We start from the raw sequence: 17,576 nt of genomic DNA, 5'->3' as shown, positions 1-17,576 counted from the left end.
GGCATGACTGGGCTTTACCGCAACGATGGGGCGCATCTTTCTGACGTGGTCATTGATATCTGGACCCCAGATGTACGGGAAGGGGTAGAGAGAGCGGTGTCTGTGTTGGGGGTCAATAATCGGCTAGTGGTTGCATGTGTGTTGCATATGTATATTGCCTGTGGCGGTTCAGCATGTGCCAGGGTTGGTTAAGTTTTGCCCTTGGATAAGCATTGGTTGATTTATATTAAAAAGGTGATGCAATATGATGATAAGTTATTCTAATGATATGCTAATTATTAATTTACAAAGTTTGGGTGTTTATAATGACAAAATTGTTTGGCTTGTCACGTGAAGAGTCAATTATTTTAGAGAAGAAATAAAATGTTAATCTAAAATGACGGGTCTCTGGTGTTATTTTTACATTAATGAGGTCCTTAGACAATTTCCTCCGATATTAGGCTATACAGATTATAGTAAGGTTAACTAAAATGTTGATTTTAATAAAGGAAAGGGGCAAGAATATCAGGCAGCCAATGTTTTGCTTGTATTATAATTATATAATAGAAAATATATAAACTGGTTTCTGATCCGTATATCGGTATGTTGAGAAACGAAATACTTGCGGAGAGGCGAGATGTATGATGCAGAAGATTTATTGTATAGCAAAGTGCAATGTGCTCTCCTTACAGAAATATTCATAGGAGTATTGGAGTCTCTCTTGTTTCTCCAGCCTTACAACTGATTATAGTCCCTCGGAAATTTCTTTCCTAGATCTTTCAATTTACATTAATAATTCGGAACTTTGCACTAAAACACACTTTAAGAAAGTAGATGTAAATAGCTATGTTTTATTTAATAGGGGACATTACAGTCCATGGTTAACTGGCATTCCAAAGGGGGAGTTGATAAGAGTTAGACGCAACTGCACAGATGAGGATATATTTCAAGAACAGGCCAATAAGATAAAAAATGATCTCCTTCAGAAAGGATATCCACATAGTTTATTAGAAAAAAACTCCAGAGGAGATATTTAGAATAGAACAAAGGGATTTATTACAACCAAAAATGGGGTTGATAAACAATAGGGAAGATATACCCCTAGTTTTCAACTATGATAAGTGTCATCAAGATCTTAAAAAAATAATAAAACGACATTGGCCCCTCTTACTAAGGGATAATGATCTGCAACAGCTACTTCCGGAGAAGCCCAAAGTCAATTTTAGAGGTGCACCTAATTTGGGTTGCGAGTTGACCTCCAGTTACACCCGGGCAAATAACAGTGGTAATCAACACTTTTATGTCAAAAAGGTTTTTTTTTTAAACGTGGCCGTTGTACCACATGTCATGACACAGGTTCTAGGAGCAATGGGGCAGTGACCAGCTTTAACTCCAGTATTACAGGAAGAGAATATGATATCAAACACATGATGACATGTTATACTAAAGGAGTTATTTATTTATTACAATGTCCCTGTGGGTTGCAGTACGTTGGTAGGACTGGACGAACATGTCAGGGCAATTAGAACAGGAAAGGAAAACCATTCTGTATTATTGCACTTTAAAGAACATCATGATAGTGACCCAAAACACCTTACCTTTACGGGGATCCAAATAGTTAGTAGAGATTGGAGAGGAGGTGATTTTGAGAAAAAAAATAGGTCAGGTGGAAATGAAATGGGTATTAAATGGGTATTAAAACCCTAGCCCCAAGAGGTATGAATCAAGACTTTGATCTATTCAATTTTTTAGATTAGCTTTTTAGATCGATTGGTTAATTAATTGATTAAATTGATTAATTTTAATTAAAAAACTTTTTTTTTTAATAAATTAATTTTTTATTAATAAATAATCTTTTTAATAAATAAAAAATTTTATATATATATTCCTATTTTTGTATATTCCTTTATTGATTTAATATTGGTAATAAAGATGTATATTTATTGTATATTTATGTGATACACGTGTGATACGATTGGTGAGTGAATGGATATTAGATTCTATCCAATAAGATAGGTATAATCAATGTGATCTAAGCCATTGACTTCATTTAGTAGAGGTTACTGGAGTTCAGAATTGTTTTTGCAGAAGGAGAATAATCAGGAACAAGTGACTTAAAATCATCTGATGAGCACTGAGAAAAACAACTGAGTGCGCATGATTACACGAGGTGATCACGCGCTAGATTCTTCTAGAAGGTTGTGCTGCGGCTGCGCCAGCATGATAGTTATAACTGCGCAGAATCGGAAGTAGATATGGAGCAAAGCTTTTATATATATAATAGGGGGATTTCCAGAAGGAGTTGGGACTTTCCGAAGGTTAAGCAGACGTGCTAACTGTTTTTCCCGGTTCCTCCTGCACAATCGTGATTGAAGTCCCCCCGATTGAGGAGTGATGCTACGATATCCGGTGATGTATTGATGCTTACTCATAATCGATATGCTTAACATGCTCATGATACTATTTTAATGCCTATGTAACTAAGAAATGTTGCTATAATAAAGAATTGATTTGTTTTACCTCAAACTGTCTCAGTATGCCTAACTAGTATGTTAGTGAGCGAGCTGCAGTCATAATATCGAGCAGGTAACACAATTTATTATATATTTATTGTGCAATTGCCACTTATTTGAGATCATGTATAATACACTTCATATGTATTTATCGTGCAATTATTATTATATAAGAAAGTTAAACCCTAATGAAGCAACGTGTCCGGCAGATCCCACTGGTCTCCCTGTTCTATCAGTTAAATGATAGAACAGGGAGACCAATGGTATCTGCCGGACAAGTTATCAGACAAGTTACGGCACCAGGAGTTTAAAAGTCTGTACGAGCGATCCATTGGCAGACGAGCCCTCTGCTGACGACCCATAGAGTTGTTCATACGGACATTTAAACTCCTGGCGCCAGAGCTGCTGCGGTACGCGTTAACCCCGTATTAACCCCTTAACCGGAAAAAAACGAAGAAAAACCGAACACGAAGAATGTCCACGAATATTCGCCCAAAGAGAAGACAGGAACAGACGAATATTCGCGGAATACAGTTACATCCAACTCTTAAATGTTAAAAGTAATTTTAAAAAAATAACTTTGGTATGCTAAAAGTTATAAAAGTCCTTTGAAAGTCCACTTTCTAATGGCATCCAAATATTGGTTGCTTTAACAGTAACTATATATATGAGTGTATTCTATAACACAATAACCATTGTATGAACGGTAAAAACTAGTCATGTAATGTGTGTTATTAGATGAAAGGATATTTGAACTTTGTACGCACCGCTCAGGTTGTAACTGCTGCAATCACAAAGTTATGAACTCATTCCCTATGTTCTGTGAAGTTAAACATCTCAGAGGACAGAGGGAATTTCCCGGCACAAAGAGATCAGTAAACATAAGAACGAGGGATTGTGAAATGTTTTCCATGATCTGAATAAGGTAATTCCTGTAAATGTTACAATGAGGAGTCTGTTTTACTGCAGGGGAAACATAGATGGGTCAAGTGGTTCTTATCTCCAGTTTCTGTGTTTAGTAACAAATGTTACTCGACCTAATGAAGCAGCACAATATTCCTGGTACTGTTTTCTATAGTTGCCATTATGAAGATCCAGGTTGAGTATCCATTATCCAAAATACCTGGGACTAGAAGGATAAGGGATAATTTCGAATAACGGATCTGTCTTCCCAACTCGCGTCCGCTTTGTTGTTCAGGATTCTCCAGATGACTTTATTTAGAATGGGTAGCGGAAGTGCTCTGGGGAAGCACAAACAATGGACCGGAAGTGCTCTAGGATCACGGAGAGAAGCCTGAACGATGGCGTGGCCAGCAGGGAGAATCCGAAAAACAGGTGGGAAAAAGATCTACTGACTACAGGGGAGGTCAGACACCTCTTTCTTGTTCCCTCTCAGTCTTGAATAACCCTTATCTGAATTTCCCTTATTTGAAAAAAATGGATGATTTGAGATTTTTTGATAAGGGATACTCACTGGATTTTTTTAGCAGCTAGAAACTATGTACAGTGTGGCTTACGCATTCTCCTTTGTGTTTCCCATGGAGCAGACTTCCAGGAGAAAAAAAGGCTAGGGGAGACTGGGAAGGCAATATATATTCCAGCATTCAGAACATAGTTACATGGTAAATAAGGTTGAAAAAAGACCTAAGTCCATCAAGTTCAACCCTTCTACCTAACCTTCCTACTCTTGATCCAAAAGAAGGCAAAGAAACCTTAATAAGCTACATTGAATTCTGCCATCAGGGGGAAAAAAATCATCTTGACTCCAAAAGGCAATTGGATTTCTCCTTGAATTATGAAGCTCTAAAATATTAATGTTATTCTATAGCCCTGTACGTCATGCCTTTCTAAAAAATATCCAGACCCCTTTTGAAGGCATCTCTTGTATTTGATAACACCACCTCCCTTGGCAGTGAATTTCATACCTTTATTGTCCTTACTGTAAAGAATCCCTTCCTTTGTTGTCTATGAAATATCCGCTCTTCCAGTATCAGAGGGTGACCTCTTGCTCTTTGTACATTTCTGTTAATGAACGTCACTGAAAGAGCTCTTTATATCGGCCCTGCATATATTTATATAATGTGATCATATCCCCTCTAAGACAGGTGTTTTTCTAGTATCATTTTAACTTTTTTAGTCTCTTCATAACTATTATCTTCCAATCCCCTTCTTAATTTTGTAGCCTTCCTTTACACTTTTTTCTAGTTCCATAATGTCCTTTTTAAGGACCGGTGCCCAGAATTGTACCGCATATTCAAGGTGAGGTCTTACCATTGACCCTGTACAGAGGCCAGATGATATCCTCCTCCCGTGAATCAATACCCTGTTTTATGCATGCCAAAATTGTCCCTTTTTGGCCCTTGCAGCTGCTTGCTGGCATTGCACACTTTTGCCAAGTCTGTTGTCTACCATTTTTCCTAAGTCCTTCTTATTGGTAGTTTCCCCCCGGGATATTCCATTTATAGTGTAGGCTGCATTGTTATTATTTTTACCATAATGCATAACTTTGCATTTATCTATGTGTAATCTCATCTGACACTTCCCGCCCAGTCCCCAACTCTGTCTAAATCCTCCTGCAAAGAAGAACCACAATGCTTTTGCAGCAGCTATTTTGCAGCCTGGTCTGATGTACATTTAAATGCACACGTTACTTTTTCTGATGAAAGAATTCAGAATTGAGTCCTGTCTGTGGTCTGATCCGGATTGGCTATTTGGTAACGTGAACAAATGTATGGTGAGCTGGTCTGGTGTGTTGATATGCACCCTTTAAGTACCAGAGCTGCTTTTCTTCCCTAGTCTGGTCTTGTCTATAGGTATATGTGCCAACGGGTTATGGGTCATGCATTTAGCTGTAGTTTGAAATTGCATTTTTACCTAAAACCCGGGGTGATATATTTCATTAAGAGCAACAGCTGCATTCCCCCCATTCGCATTTTGTAGTCTCAATCATGGGACTGCAAAGCGATAAGCGGGTCTCACAATGCAGCAAGTCTTTTCCTTCCATTTTCCATTTCTCATGTACTGCATGAGTACCCATGTACTGGGTGAACAATACAGTGAGTCACAGAGACTTGGGGACCCATTGTGCTGGGCATGAAGGTAAAGGGTGGGATTGTTGCAGGAAAATAGAGTGCGTACAACCGTGGGGAGAGAAGTCGGTCACCACCAGAAAGGGGTGGGGAGTGCCCCACCTTTCCAGACTAGAATGTTGAGAGGTATGGGGTTGGGAGGTTACTATGTGGGTTGGAGGAATATTTTAACCTGTGGGGTGTTGGAAGGTTGGCTTTTGAAATTGGTGTCAGGGGGTTTTGTATATGTATGGGGCATGTTCTATGGGGCTATAGATCATGAGGGAGCTGGGAGAGTGGGACATGCTCTATTTTGTAGAGGATGTCACAAAGATTAGGACACTAACAATTGTTACGTTCCCGGCAAATCAGAATTGCTGAAATACCTAAGCTAAATAGTTACATTTTTTATACATTGTGTATATTGTACCAGTTTGTCTAGACCCGTTCCCATGTTGACTAAAATAGTCCCATTACAGCTTTAAGCCATATTACCATTATTATAAAGAAAAGAATGAAACAGCTCTTTTCATTAAAAAATATACTGGGCTATTATTTTAAAACAAATAAATAATAAGCATATACCTTATGCTGATACAGTCTGTTTAAAATATTTTACCAGCAATACATGTGAAAACTTTTTTCGTTATCATATTTAATGAAGCAAAGGTGCCCTTGACTGGAATTAAGTTTGACCCAAAAAAATGTTTTTCTGTCAACACTAAAAGAAAGGAAGGCGTGGAGTAGTGTGCATGCCCTTATTTTCCAGTGCAAACAAAAGCAGGCAGACGGAGGCTTTATAAAGAAGCATTAGAACCAGAAAGGCAGAATACAAGCAGATAAGCAGCAGTAGTAACTGAAACATATCCCGCGCACTCAAGATGAAAGCATTTGTTGTCGTACTCATTATTGGAGCGTTCATCATCCAAGGTTAGTATATTATTCTGGGTATAAGGGTAAAATTATGATAAATTGCATTATTGAAGTCCCTTCAACTTCATGTAACAGAGAGTTTCTCAGTAAACCTAGTCTCTGTCTTGTCCTGATATTCTTTCTGTCCTACTATTTATTTATACAGCGCAGTTTTTTTTATATAATATTTATAGTGTTGTTTCTGTAGTTTTTTTACTATAAAGTTCTACAGTTGAACAGAAACTCTAATCCAAAATACATCACTGAGATTCTTTTTGGTGTTGAATCTTTGAGATAATTACATATACACTGGAGAAATGCTAATGAGAAATGCTATGTAATTAGGTACTAGGCAGTCCATATACTAGGGTCCATATATTATTGTAATTTTTAACCCAATTTCTCCTTATTTTCATTTTTATCCACACAGTCATTAGGAGGCTGTTAGGGTTCTATAGTGATAAACCAACAAGGGGGGGAGGTCATCAGAGATCCCAGCAGGGTCTAGATAGAAGGTAAACATATGAATGAAACATTCATTTTTCAGCATATAGACTATCCTTTTTGATTTATTTATTTTTACAGCTGATGCGCTGAAATGCAGGCAGTCATCGTGCACTGGATCCGGCTCTTGTTTATCAAGAACACAAACGTGTAGTGACGCCGCAAACCGGTGCTTTGTTATGCTGAAAAGTTCACCAATCTGTAAGTACAATCAAAAATTATCCCTACTGTGCCGTATTATGGCTTATACACGTAATTATCAAAGAGTGGCTCCGTCTGATGCAAGATTCCAACCTGAAGTGTCACCTGGGCTTTCCATTTCTTCTGGGCTGTCTCATGATGCCTTGTACATATTTTAAAGATGCATATTGCATCCAAAAGGGAACGAGATGGCCCTTTTACACATTGCAAATACCCGAAATAATCCTTTATACAATACGATATGCACAAAGGGAGTGTGTAACCTCTGGAGGACCTAGAAATTGCTGTAAGAGGAATCACTGTTACACAAAGATTTTGTGAGTTGAGTTATCACACTTATCGTGAATAGACACTTTGCCCCAGAAAATATGACAAGGGCAACGGGAAGGCCTTAAACTGTAAGAGACCCATATCAGTTAACTTGGAATCTGGTCTATCCAGCAGACACCATCTCAAGTTTGGGTTGAGGTCAGTACTAAAGTTGCGCAGCATCTAGTTCTCACATAAAGTGTTTTTTCTGTGTACTACATGACTGTTTGTCATTTTGGAGCATGAGAAAACTTGAGGTCCTACAGAGATGTTTAAAACAAGTGTCCAAAGAGTCCAATAACAACAACACTCCAACAGCTTGGCTGTAAAAGAGTCCAATAACAACAACAGTCCAACAGCTTGGCTGTAAAAGAGTCCAATAACAACAACAGTCCAACAGCTTGGCTGTATTTTACATTTTACATTCACCATTTACAAAATAGTTGTACATCTGTGCTAAGTAACACAAGAAAAGGCTGCCCGAGCAAAAGCTGTGTTTTAACTATATAAATTGGGATATTTTTAATATTTTGATTACAATATACAATTTAGATCAAATAGTTATCGGAACCAATATTTATGTTTTTCTCTCTCCCTCCTAGTTATGTTCACTCGCGGATGTGCCACTGAAGCCAATTGTCAAACAATGAGAATCTTTGAACCCTCCACTCGGTGTTGTTCATCTGATTTGTGCAACTAATGCATATGACTATATGGAATATAGTAACATGTCGTCTATATACTCTACATTTCTTTTTTTAGGATAAAAAATGTGTTAAAAGGGAAATCTAAATGTAAAAATGAACACTTGCCTTACTTTTCGATTATCCTTGATATCACTGATGTAGCCAAAAATGGACATGTATATAAAAAGCTAGAAATGTCATGATACTCGATGATAATGTTTTTGAGAATTGATGAAATACCAGGTTATTATCATGTTTATCGTGTTATTATATGTTTGATTTATTTGCAGTGCAGCGACAGATTCTTATAAGATGCAACAACAATGTAATGTTTAGCTTAATAATTCCCCAGTTGTTTAGAATATAAAACACAGGGAATGTTGGCATGTAATAGTTGGTATTACAGAATATTTTATAATTAGTGAATTTCATATTATGTCTTTGAAGAAAAAAGGCCACTTTCTGGAGAAATGTTTTTGCACAAAGAGGAAACTCCTTTTAATATACAGCCAAGAAGAAATTGCACTTTAAATGTACTGCATTGTTTGTGGAGCTGATTTGTGTTTCATACTGTTCCAATAAATCAGTCATGGGATTTTTATGTGCCATTTCTTGAATGTACTTATGGTAGAGCTAATAAAATCCTCTTTGATCTAATGAAGTCACTTTCCCTATAAACCATCATAGAGTGTTCCATGGGCTGGTTTATTTGCGACTGGGATAAGATAACAGTGTTGAAATTCACATATCACAAATATGTAATATTATTATCAGAATGTGTTAACAACAATGACAACAACATGTTCATTTATGCTGAGTTACTTCCATATCTTAATTTTTTCATCAAACTTCTTATTTGACTGTATTGGAATCTCAAGACAGTTGAGCAACATTGGTTGTATCAAGGACTATTATACTACATACTATTAATGGTCATTGTCCATAGAGTTGTCTAGGATAACATCACGCACACACGAGTCAAAGGTACATAAACAAATATCAAGTTAACCCCTCCTCTCAGGGAGCATGTAGAGTACGCAAATATTTGTCAAGTTAAGGGTTAACACAATGTCACGAACCGAGGACACAGGTAGATAAGGAGCCCAGGTGCAGGGGATACGAGGGGCTCTGTCTGTACCCCACGATGCATGAGGGCTTGGGGTTGGTACAGACAGGCGCAGGAAATAAATCAAAGACTGCAGATGCGGATTAAGTGTTGTATTACATATGATGGTACAACAATATAGCAACAATGAGAGTCTCTTGGCTGAAAGCCCGCTGTTTGGGGCACACACGGCAGGAAGCCCTCGGGATGGGGCACACACGTCAGGAAGCCCTCGGGATGGGGCACACACGGCAGGAAGCCCTCGGGATGGGGCACACTCGGCAGGAAGCCCACGGGATGGAGCACACTCGGCAGGAAGCCCTCTTGCAGGGCACACGACTAGAAGCCCTCTTCCAGGGCACACGGCACGGCTAGAAGCCCTCTTTCAGGGCACACGGCAGGTTGCCCACTTGCAGGGCACACGGCAGGTTGCCCACTTGCAGGGTACTCGACTTGGGAGTCCACTTAGTGGGGCGCTGGCCACAACTCAGGAACACAGCAGGTTGCCCACTTGCAGGGCACACGGCAGGTTGCCCACTTGCAGGGTACTCGACTTGGGAGTCCACTTAGTGGGGCGCTGGCCACAACTCAGGAACACAGCAGGTTGCCCACTTGCAGGGCACACGACAGGTTGCCCACTTGCAGGGTACTCGACTTGGGAGTCCACTTAGTGGGGCGCTGGCCGCAACTCAGGAACACGGCAGGTTGCCCACTTGCAGGGCACACGGCAGGTTGCCCACTTGCAGGGCACTCGACTTGGGAGTCCACTTAGTGGGGCGCTGGCCGCAACTAAGGAACACGGCAGGAAACAAAGCAGGAAACAAAGCAGGAACCAAAGCAGGAACAGATCAGGAACCAAAGCAGGAACAGATCAGGAACCAAACAGACAGTCCTCTAACTTCAATGACAAGGCCCAGACTGCAGGGCTGGGCAGGTTTATAAAGGCTGTCTTGATCATGAGATCAACTACAGCTGGACCTGATAACCAGTCTGAGTGGTTCTGAGTGGCAAGGGCGGCCTCTAGTGGCTTAAAACGTAAAATGAGTAGCACAAAGTTTAACCAAGTCCATACCGCGAAGGGTGAACGTTACACACAACTAACCAGATTTGACTTTATTTGCATGCTCTTGAGAGCTAACAATTCCAATACAACTCACAGATTTACTAACTGACTTTACGTTTTGCATGTTTTAGGCAAAACCCATTTTGATGTGAATGCCCCCTACAATACACATCAACCAAGGAAGGTCGGACAATTACCCTCCTGTTTTCCCAATCCTTGAGGTGGGACAGAGGGTAATTAAAGAAACCTGAAGGGGTACATTGCCCTATGTACCGCTCTTCCCATCTCCCATAGCATCTGATATTTAGCAATTGTTTCCTGTTTAAAACCATGATATCAGAAAGAATAAAAATGTGCAAGGTCATTTGCTCCACTGGTATAACATTCTGTTTCTAAATTCTAATTGAAACTTAAGGCCTTGAGAGACTGTTATTTATTTTTTCATTTTTTAAGGTTAACCTGCTTTAGTCAGCCTTCTTTGTAGACTTGTCCATTCAGATTTGTACAAATTTTAATTAAATTGTCAAAGGAAGACAAACCTCAACAAAGCAGAGAGCTCTGATTTTTCATTTGCATTATGTATTTTTCAATCTCTCGCTCACTCTTATTCTTTCACACATTCTCTCACAATCCCTCATACTCATTCACTCTCCTTCTCAATAAACTTTCCAGAAGCTATTTGAGGCTCCCTGAAGCAACTGAGAGATACCCAATCGAGTAGCAATCACGTAAATAATATCTTAATAAGTGACACCAGAATGTTTGGCGGCACAAGCTTCCACCAGTGAGCTGTTCAGCTGTTTTGGAAAGTTTCTCTGCCACGGGAGTTATAGGCTTTCGTATCCCACTGTGTTATGACTCCACGTTGTGGATCGAACCTTGCCCCTCCAAAGATGGCCCAACCATGACTTTAGCTAATATGGTCTTCCTTTTTCATGGTAGGTCTGAATGTGATTGCTCTCGATTTCCTCTCATTTAAACCAAATGAGGAGTTTGCCTTAAAGAACAAACAACAAAATATCTAATTTGTGCAAATATTTTAACCCCTTTTGTACTCAATCACATAAGATTATTTTTATAAACAAATGTTTGTTTTTTAGATACTTTAATAGTACTATATTAAGGCAAACGTGTGTCCTTTCATGCAGATTCTATCTTTTGTTGGTTTAGTAACTTTTTTCACATTGTGAATTCCCAGCAGAGGGTGATCTGCAAACATAAAAGTGAGATAGGGTTTCAAAGTATTTCCAGTAACTATCACAAGCAGAGGTCAGTGTTCAAGAATCTAAATCAATGTTCAACTGACCCAGTCTGTATACCACAGCGACAGCCTCTACCAGATAAGGATAATACAATGAATTCATCTTTATTTACTAAATATTTAACTTTAATATTGTATTATATTAGGTGTATATGTCACTTTATCGTCCTGTATATCCGGAAATGTAGAGCAAAGAAGCAGATAATAAAGCAACTAAAAAAAAGGGTTTTTTTATTAAAAAAAAGACGCTGATATTGAAATATGAAAAATAATAAGGATTATGCATAAAAAGAGAGTCCAGTGCAACTCCAAATAAAAAAGTACTCCAATCAGCAGGATCCATTTGAGTGGTGATTTTTTATACATCTATATAAAAAAGTCTAAAAGTCTGGTTAATTCTTCATCTTACATCTTTTTTTCTATGTAAGCTCAATACAATTTATCTTCTTTGATTAAAATTCATCATTTTTTTCTTAAAAAAAAAAATCTGCTGTTTGCTAATGAATATGTTTAATAAAAAGAAAAGGATTGATAGATTACAAAAAATCATAGTGTTGCAGAGTTTGAAAATAGAAAAAAAAGGAAAAATGACAGCCGCAGTAAATTACATTCCCAATACAGGCATCTATAGGAAGAAGGTTGAAAGAAGAAGGAGAGCAGGAGGACAAACAAATCTCCAGACTATGTAAAAGAATGGGAAACGCAGGAAAATTAAACGTTTATTCAGGCCAGTTCCCTCAAGCAACTTCTCCTGGAAGGATAGTTTAGAGGAAGCCAGCCTGCTGCTGGTCTTCTGCATTTGCTTCCAGCACGTTATGGTTGATATTTATGCATGAGCGTATGACACCCAATTAAATGTATCTTTAAATAACGACAAGTCAATTTTGTGAGTCACTAGATATAATCTTGACAACAAGCTAATAAATGGTTAGCTCATTTGGAATATTCCCAGGTATGATTATTGTGTTTAGACGTTCTGCTTTCCTCTTACATACTGTTTTGTGTTCATCTCTGGTCTGAACAAAATAATATAACATTTGGGGAAAAAAAGGCAACTAAGTAACCCAGCACTGGAAGCTAATATCGCAAAAATTTCCACAATCACAACATTTTTCCCTTCGGCACTTAAATAGGCAGGTATGAAACACAGCCAGACACTTAGAAACACAAACATGCTGAAGGTAATGTACTCTCCTTCATTGAAGCTATCAGGAAGTTTTCTAGACATAAAAGCTACTACAAAACTAACAGTAGCTAAAGATCCCATATAGCCTAACATACTGTAAAAAAACAGATTGGATCCTTCGTTGCACTCTGCCAGCATAATATCTGATGTGGCCCTTGTGTTTAGCTCAGGGAAAGGAGGTGATATTGCAAGCCAAAGCAAACAGATGACAAACTGCAAGAACGGACAACAATAGATTATAATCGTTGAGACCTTGGAATCAAAATGTTTGCCCATAGCTCCAGGTTTGGTGGACTTGAAGATCAAAATGACTGTAATAGTTTTGGCCAGCATCCCTGAGACCACTATGGAAAAGGTTACCCCAAAAATAGTTTGACGCAATAAGCAAGCGATGGGCACTGGATAACCTATAAATATGAGAGCCGAAAGAAAACAAGCAGTAAGGGATATCAAGATCATATAACTGATGTTTCGGTTGTTGGCTTTCACTACTGGGGTTTCTGAGTATCTCCTGAAAATACACAAAACCAACAGAGTAATCAAGGAGAATGTTACAGAAGCTGCAGCTATAGCCATGCCCATGGTATCTTCATAAGACAAGAACTCAATCATCTTCAGTAGGCAGCCATCTTGATTTTTGTTGGGCCACTGGTCTTCAGGGCATTTTAAACAAATGGTTGCATCTAGAATAAATAAGTAAATAAATAAAACAACCCAAACTAATAACTCTGACAACTATTGTTAGTGTAGTGACAGAATTAACAAACAATGTACCTCAGGATCATCATATTCCAAAGGTTGTCAAGGAACCCCCTAAGTGTGGCTTAATGTAACTATACATTAACTGTAATAAAGGAGAAGCAACTTTCATTGCTGAGGTCAAGCCAAGCTACATGGCCCAGTAATAATGCTGCCCAAAACACATTTGCCAGGCAACGTAGTGCCCACTACTATGAACCACATTTACAGAGAGAAAACGTACAGAACGGATCCGTTCATTCATTATCAGAAGGCCTGGTTGTTCTGGTAGAATTACGACTAAAACATATGAAAAGGTTTTGACCCAAAACCTCTAAATCAGAGCAGCTAAGGGGTTACTTGCTCCATGCTCCCCTTGACAGCCCCCTTGTGCATGCACAGTATGGCCTAGGGCCTAGGGTTTTCGTGGATGCTGCTTACCAGTTTCATTGGTGATTTCCCCAGCTGAACAGGGAACACACAGGAAGCAGCACACTGGCTCCCCCTTTATGGAGATTTTTCGATATCCTGGCCGACAACTTTCACTGCAGACTGATTTGGGCAACTACAAATTCAGAATAAAAAAAATAGAAAAAGGAGTAGGATTTCTCACATTCTGTACAACAGAAACTGATATTTATCATATTTACTTCACTGAAAATCTGAAAAAAAACCTGTGTACCGACCTGTGTATGTTCTTGATTCCAAATTATAAACGTAATATCCAGACTGATTTGTTCACTTATTGTTGCTTGGGAATCATATTTCCCCACTTTTTTGAGCTGATATGTATTATCAGGAAATATCTGCAGATTCATTAAATCAAACATTGCTGGAATTTCACCCATATCATTGAAGAATATATCATCTCCAGACTGGGTCTTGAAGTTCACATTTTTCAGATGCCAGTAAATCTGTAAATGTTAGAAATCTTGATCAGCATTTCCCGAAGGGTCTGTCTGTCTTAGAGTCTAGTATGTTACTTCTGAGGGACCATGTAGGAACAGATCTCTTAAGCATTGTTATGATGCATGGGACACAAGATGGAAGACAGAGAGATAGAACGAGAGAGATAGAGAAAGAACGAGAGAGATAGATAGAGAGATAGAGATAGCGGCAGAGAGAGAGAGATAGAGAGAGAGAGAGAGAGAGAGAGAGAGAAAGGTTGATATACATTTGTACCTCCCAGGGCAATATTTTTTCTTTTGTACACATTCTGGGATCACAAAATGATTTGTCATTCCTATAGTCCAGTAGATCATGAAGTGCATACGCAAACGCATATACTGCAAGATATGCCTGGAAGGTATAGCTTAAATCCTCCACTTCAAACAAAGTTGCTACCATGCCATCTAGTTCTTCTTCCCCAGTGCATTCTTTTTTATTTCTGGTGGTTTGCACTTTTGAAGTTGAGTCGTTTTTATACAACTCACAATCAAAAGCCATCTCCCAAAAATATTGTACAAATATGTCATTTTGGTATTTTGTTGGATGAAGAGACTGGAGGTAACTGTCAAACCCAGGCAAAGTCTCGCTATGTAGGACCATCCCAATGGAGCCATTTAATAGCTGGGAGGAACTTTCTGAAAATACCCCTGGAATAAAGGTAAAACCCAGTGTGTATATCCAGATTTTCCCCTTCTTCCCTAGGACAGACATCATCTCCAGAAGTGGTTTCATGTGCATTTCTTCACAATAGACAACAATTGCAACAGCGGTAGAATTGCTAATTATGTCAACTACGCTTTTAATCCTTTCAGGAGAATATCGAAAATGTATTTTCTCCAAGAATGCAACACATCCATCATTTTTAGCAATCTCTTCTTTTAAGTGTTGACCAGCTAATTCGCCTAAATCATCATCTCTTGTCAAAATGCCAACCCATGTCCATCCAAGGTGTTTCAATAATTGGGATATTGCTTTGTCTTGTATATTCTCACTGGGTACAGTTCTCAGAAAAGAGGGAAATTCATGTCTATCGCTCAAAGTTGGATCAAATGCGCCGAAACTTATCTGAAATGAACATTAAAACAATCAAATTATTTATTGATTTTAATTGTTTCTTATCGTACAACTTTCTAAAATTGCTTTATGATAATTTTTTACTTATAAAAATGTAATTTGCACATTTTTACAGACTCTAAATAGAGTAGAGATCCTTCAATAGCTGCCTGGTGGTCTAACCAGTATTTATCATATATTATCTAATTAACTATTTAAGAATGATACATAACTATATTTTTGGAATAACAAGTTCAATCTTTCCAAGATATTCAAAAGACAAACATTTTAATATTATTATTTCTTTACGGAAAGTCACCAGTTACAACTTTTACTATAAATTTCTCTTATGATAGTGTTTAAGCCAATTCCACCCTATCAGTAGGCACTGCAAGGTGTTAAAGCAGTATTGTTTTAATTAAATAATATGCTTACAAAGGTGAATTTATTTAAAATATGCTTGAGACTCATATCCCACGCGTAATTTTGTCATATCCCTAAATAAATAATTCTATTTACATTTTACCTACGTACTTAACACTTAACATTTAACTTAAGTTCCACTTAAAAAGTTAATATGAACATTTATGTTTACATTTCCTTACTCTTTTCAATGTTAATTATATATTTCTTACCTGTGGGTAATTGCAAAGACTAACCAACCTAGCAATTGGAATAGATAAAGTTGACATGGAGTCTCCTACAATCCCAACAAAGAATGGCTCCTTCCAACTTTCCTTTGATGTATAAGTCGGTTCGTGCTTTTCCCATAAAAGCATCATCGTTGCTTGAATAGCTCTGGACTCAGAAACACAGGAGTCAAAGATATCAAAGCCCAAGGTCAAATTTGGCAAAATGTTAGTATTCTGATTAATTTCCTCAATTGCAAATATGATCGCCAGCACGTCTCTGTAGTATCTGGTAAGAAAACTAGAGGACCTTTGGTTAGAAGTGTTTTACAAAAGCAGATGTACTTTCTATGAAATGTTGAACACATTTATAATTATTTAATAATTCATTCTGTCTAACTTTGGATGTAGAAGACTGTATTGGCTCGTCACTTTTAATTTCTTTCTTTCTGGCACAATAAATTGCATTTCCATTGTTTAATATAGGTTGGGTTGAATTATTTGTTTCCCCATATTAATGTCAATTGATAGCCATGATCTCGAATCAGAGACAGGTTTGACCAGTTATAAACATGCTAATGGAATAATGCTATCAAAGTTTTTTTTTTTCTAAATTATATATTATATTATTATTATATTATATTTTTTTTACATAAATGACATAGATACATGCATTTTATGCATTGTATGCTATTTCAAATGAATTATTTCTGTAGGAATTATAGCTCAGATATGAATGAAAAAAATTTATTGTAATTGTACATTTATCTTTAGAAAATAGGGTAAAGACAAATAATTAAAATAATAACCAATATCAGTTTGTAATCATACAATAAATTACATGAAAATTATAAATTATTAGGTTGAATAATGTAAGAATCTTCTGCGTTTTTGCTAGAATTGACTTACTCAGAGAGCAAAGTATTTCTATGGTGTTTCTGTAAGTAAATTTGTGTTTTGATTGCCAGAATAAAATCTCAGTTCACACTTCAAATTTCCTTTTACTTACTTGGGGCATTTATATATCTTTTCATAAATATTTCTGCTGGAATCAAGTTATAATAACTGACCCATCTTAACTGTATCAAATACAATGATTTTTAAATATAAATTGATTTTTCAGTATATAGTTTTGAAAATGTAAACGTAACATATACAACTGTTTTGCTTTGATGGTAAAGCAAGTTGTATTTGTCTTCTACAAATATTTTATTCACCTTACCCCTCACAGGTGGCCGCCGGTGGTTTTTGAAGGTAGGTTACATAGGGTTGAAAAATCGTAGAATGAATTAAAGTGATTATTCCAATCACAATATCTCCTTCCTTTGAAAAGGAGTCTATGTTTTGTTTTTCCAGACGACACCCCGTTTGTGTAGACTCCTGGACAACAGCTATAAGTGCAAGGAACACAAGTACTTTGG

The 17,576-nt window shown here is 37.7% G+C and overlaps 1 long non-coding RNA gene across 1 annotated transcript; it reads left to right on the top strand.

Moving 5' to 3' along the window:
* Positions 1-9,070: 9,070 nt before the first annotated feature.
* Positions 9,071-10,704, top strand: LOC128499837 (uncharacterized). The gene is made up of 2 exons (XR_008354818.1): positions 9,071-9,224; positions 10,412-10,704. It is a non-coding gene; the product is annotated as an uncharacterized LOC128499837 (long non-coding RNA).
* The last annotated feature ends 6,872 nt before the right edge of the window (positions 10,705-17,576 follow it).

Source organism: Spea bombifrons, chromosome 6 (assembly GCF_027358695.1).
Source record: "Spea bombifrons isolate aSpeBom1 chromosome 6, aSpeBom1.2.pri, whole genome shotgun sequence".
Taxonomy (NCBI): Eukaryota; Metazoa; Chordata; class Amphibia; order Anura; family Pelobatidae; genus Spea; species Spea bombifrons.
This window is presented reverse-complemented; position numbering and strand designations above follow the sequence as displayed.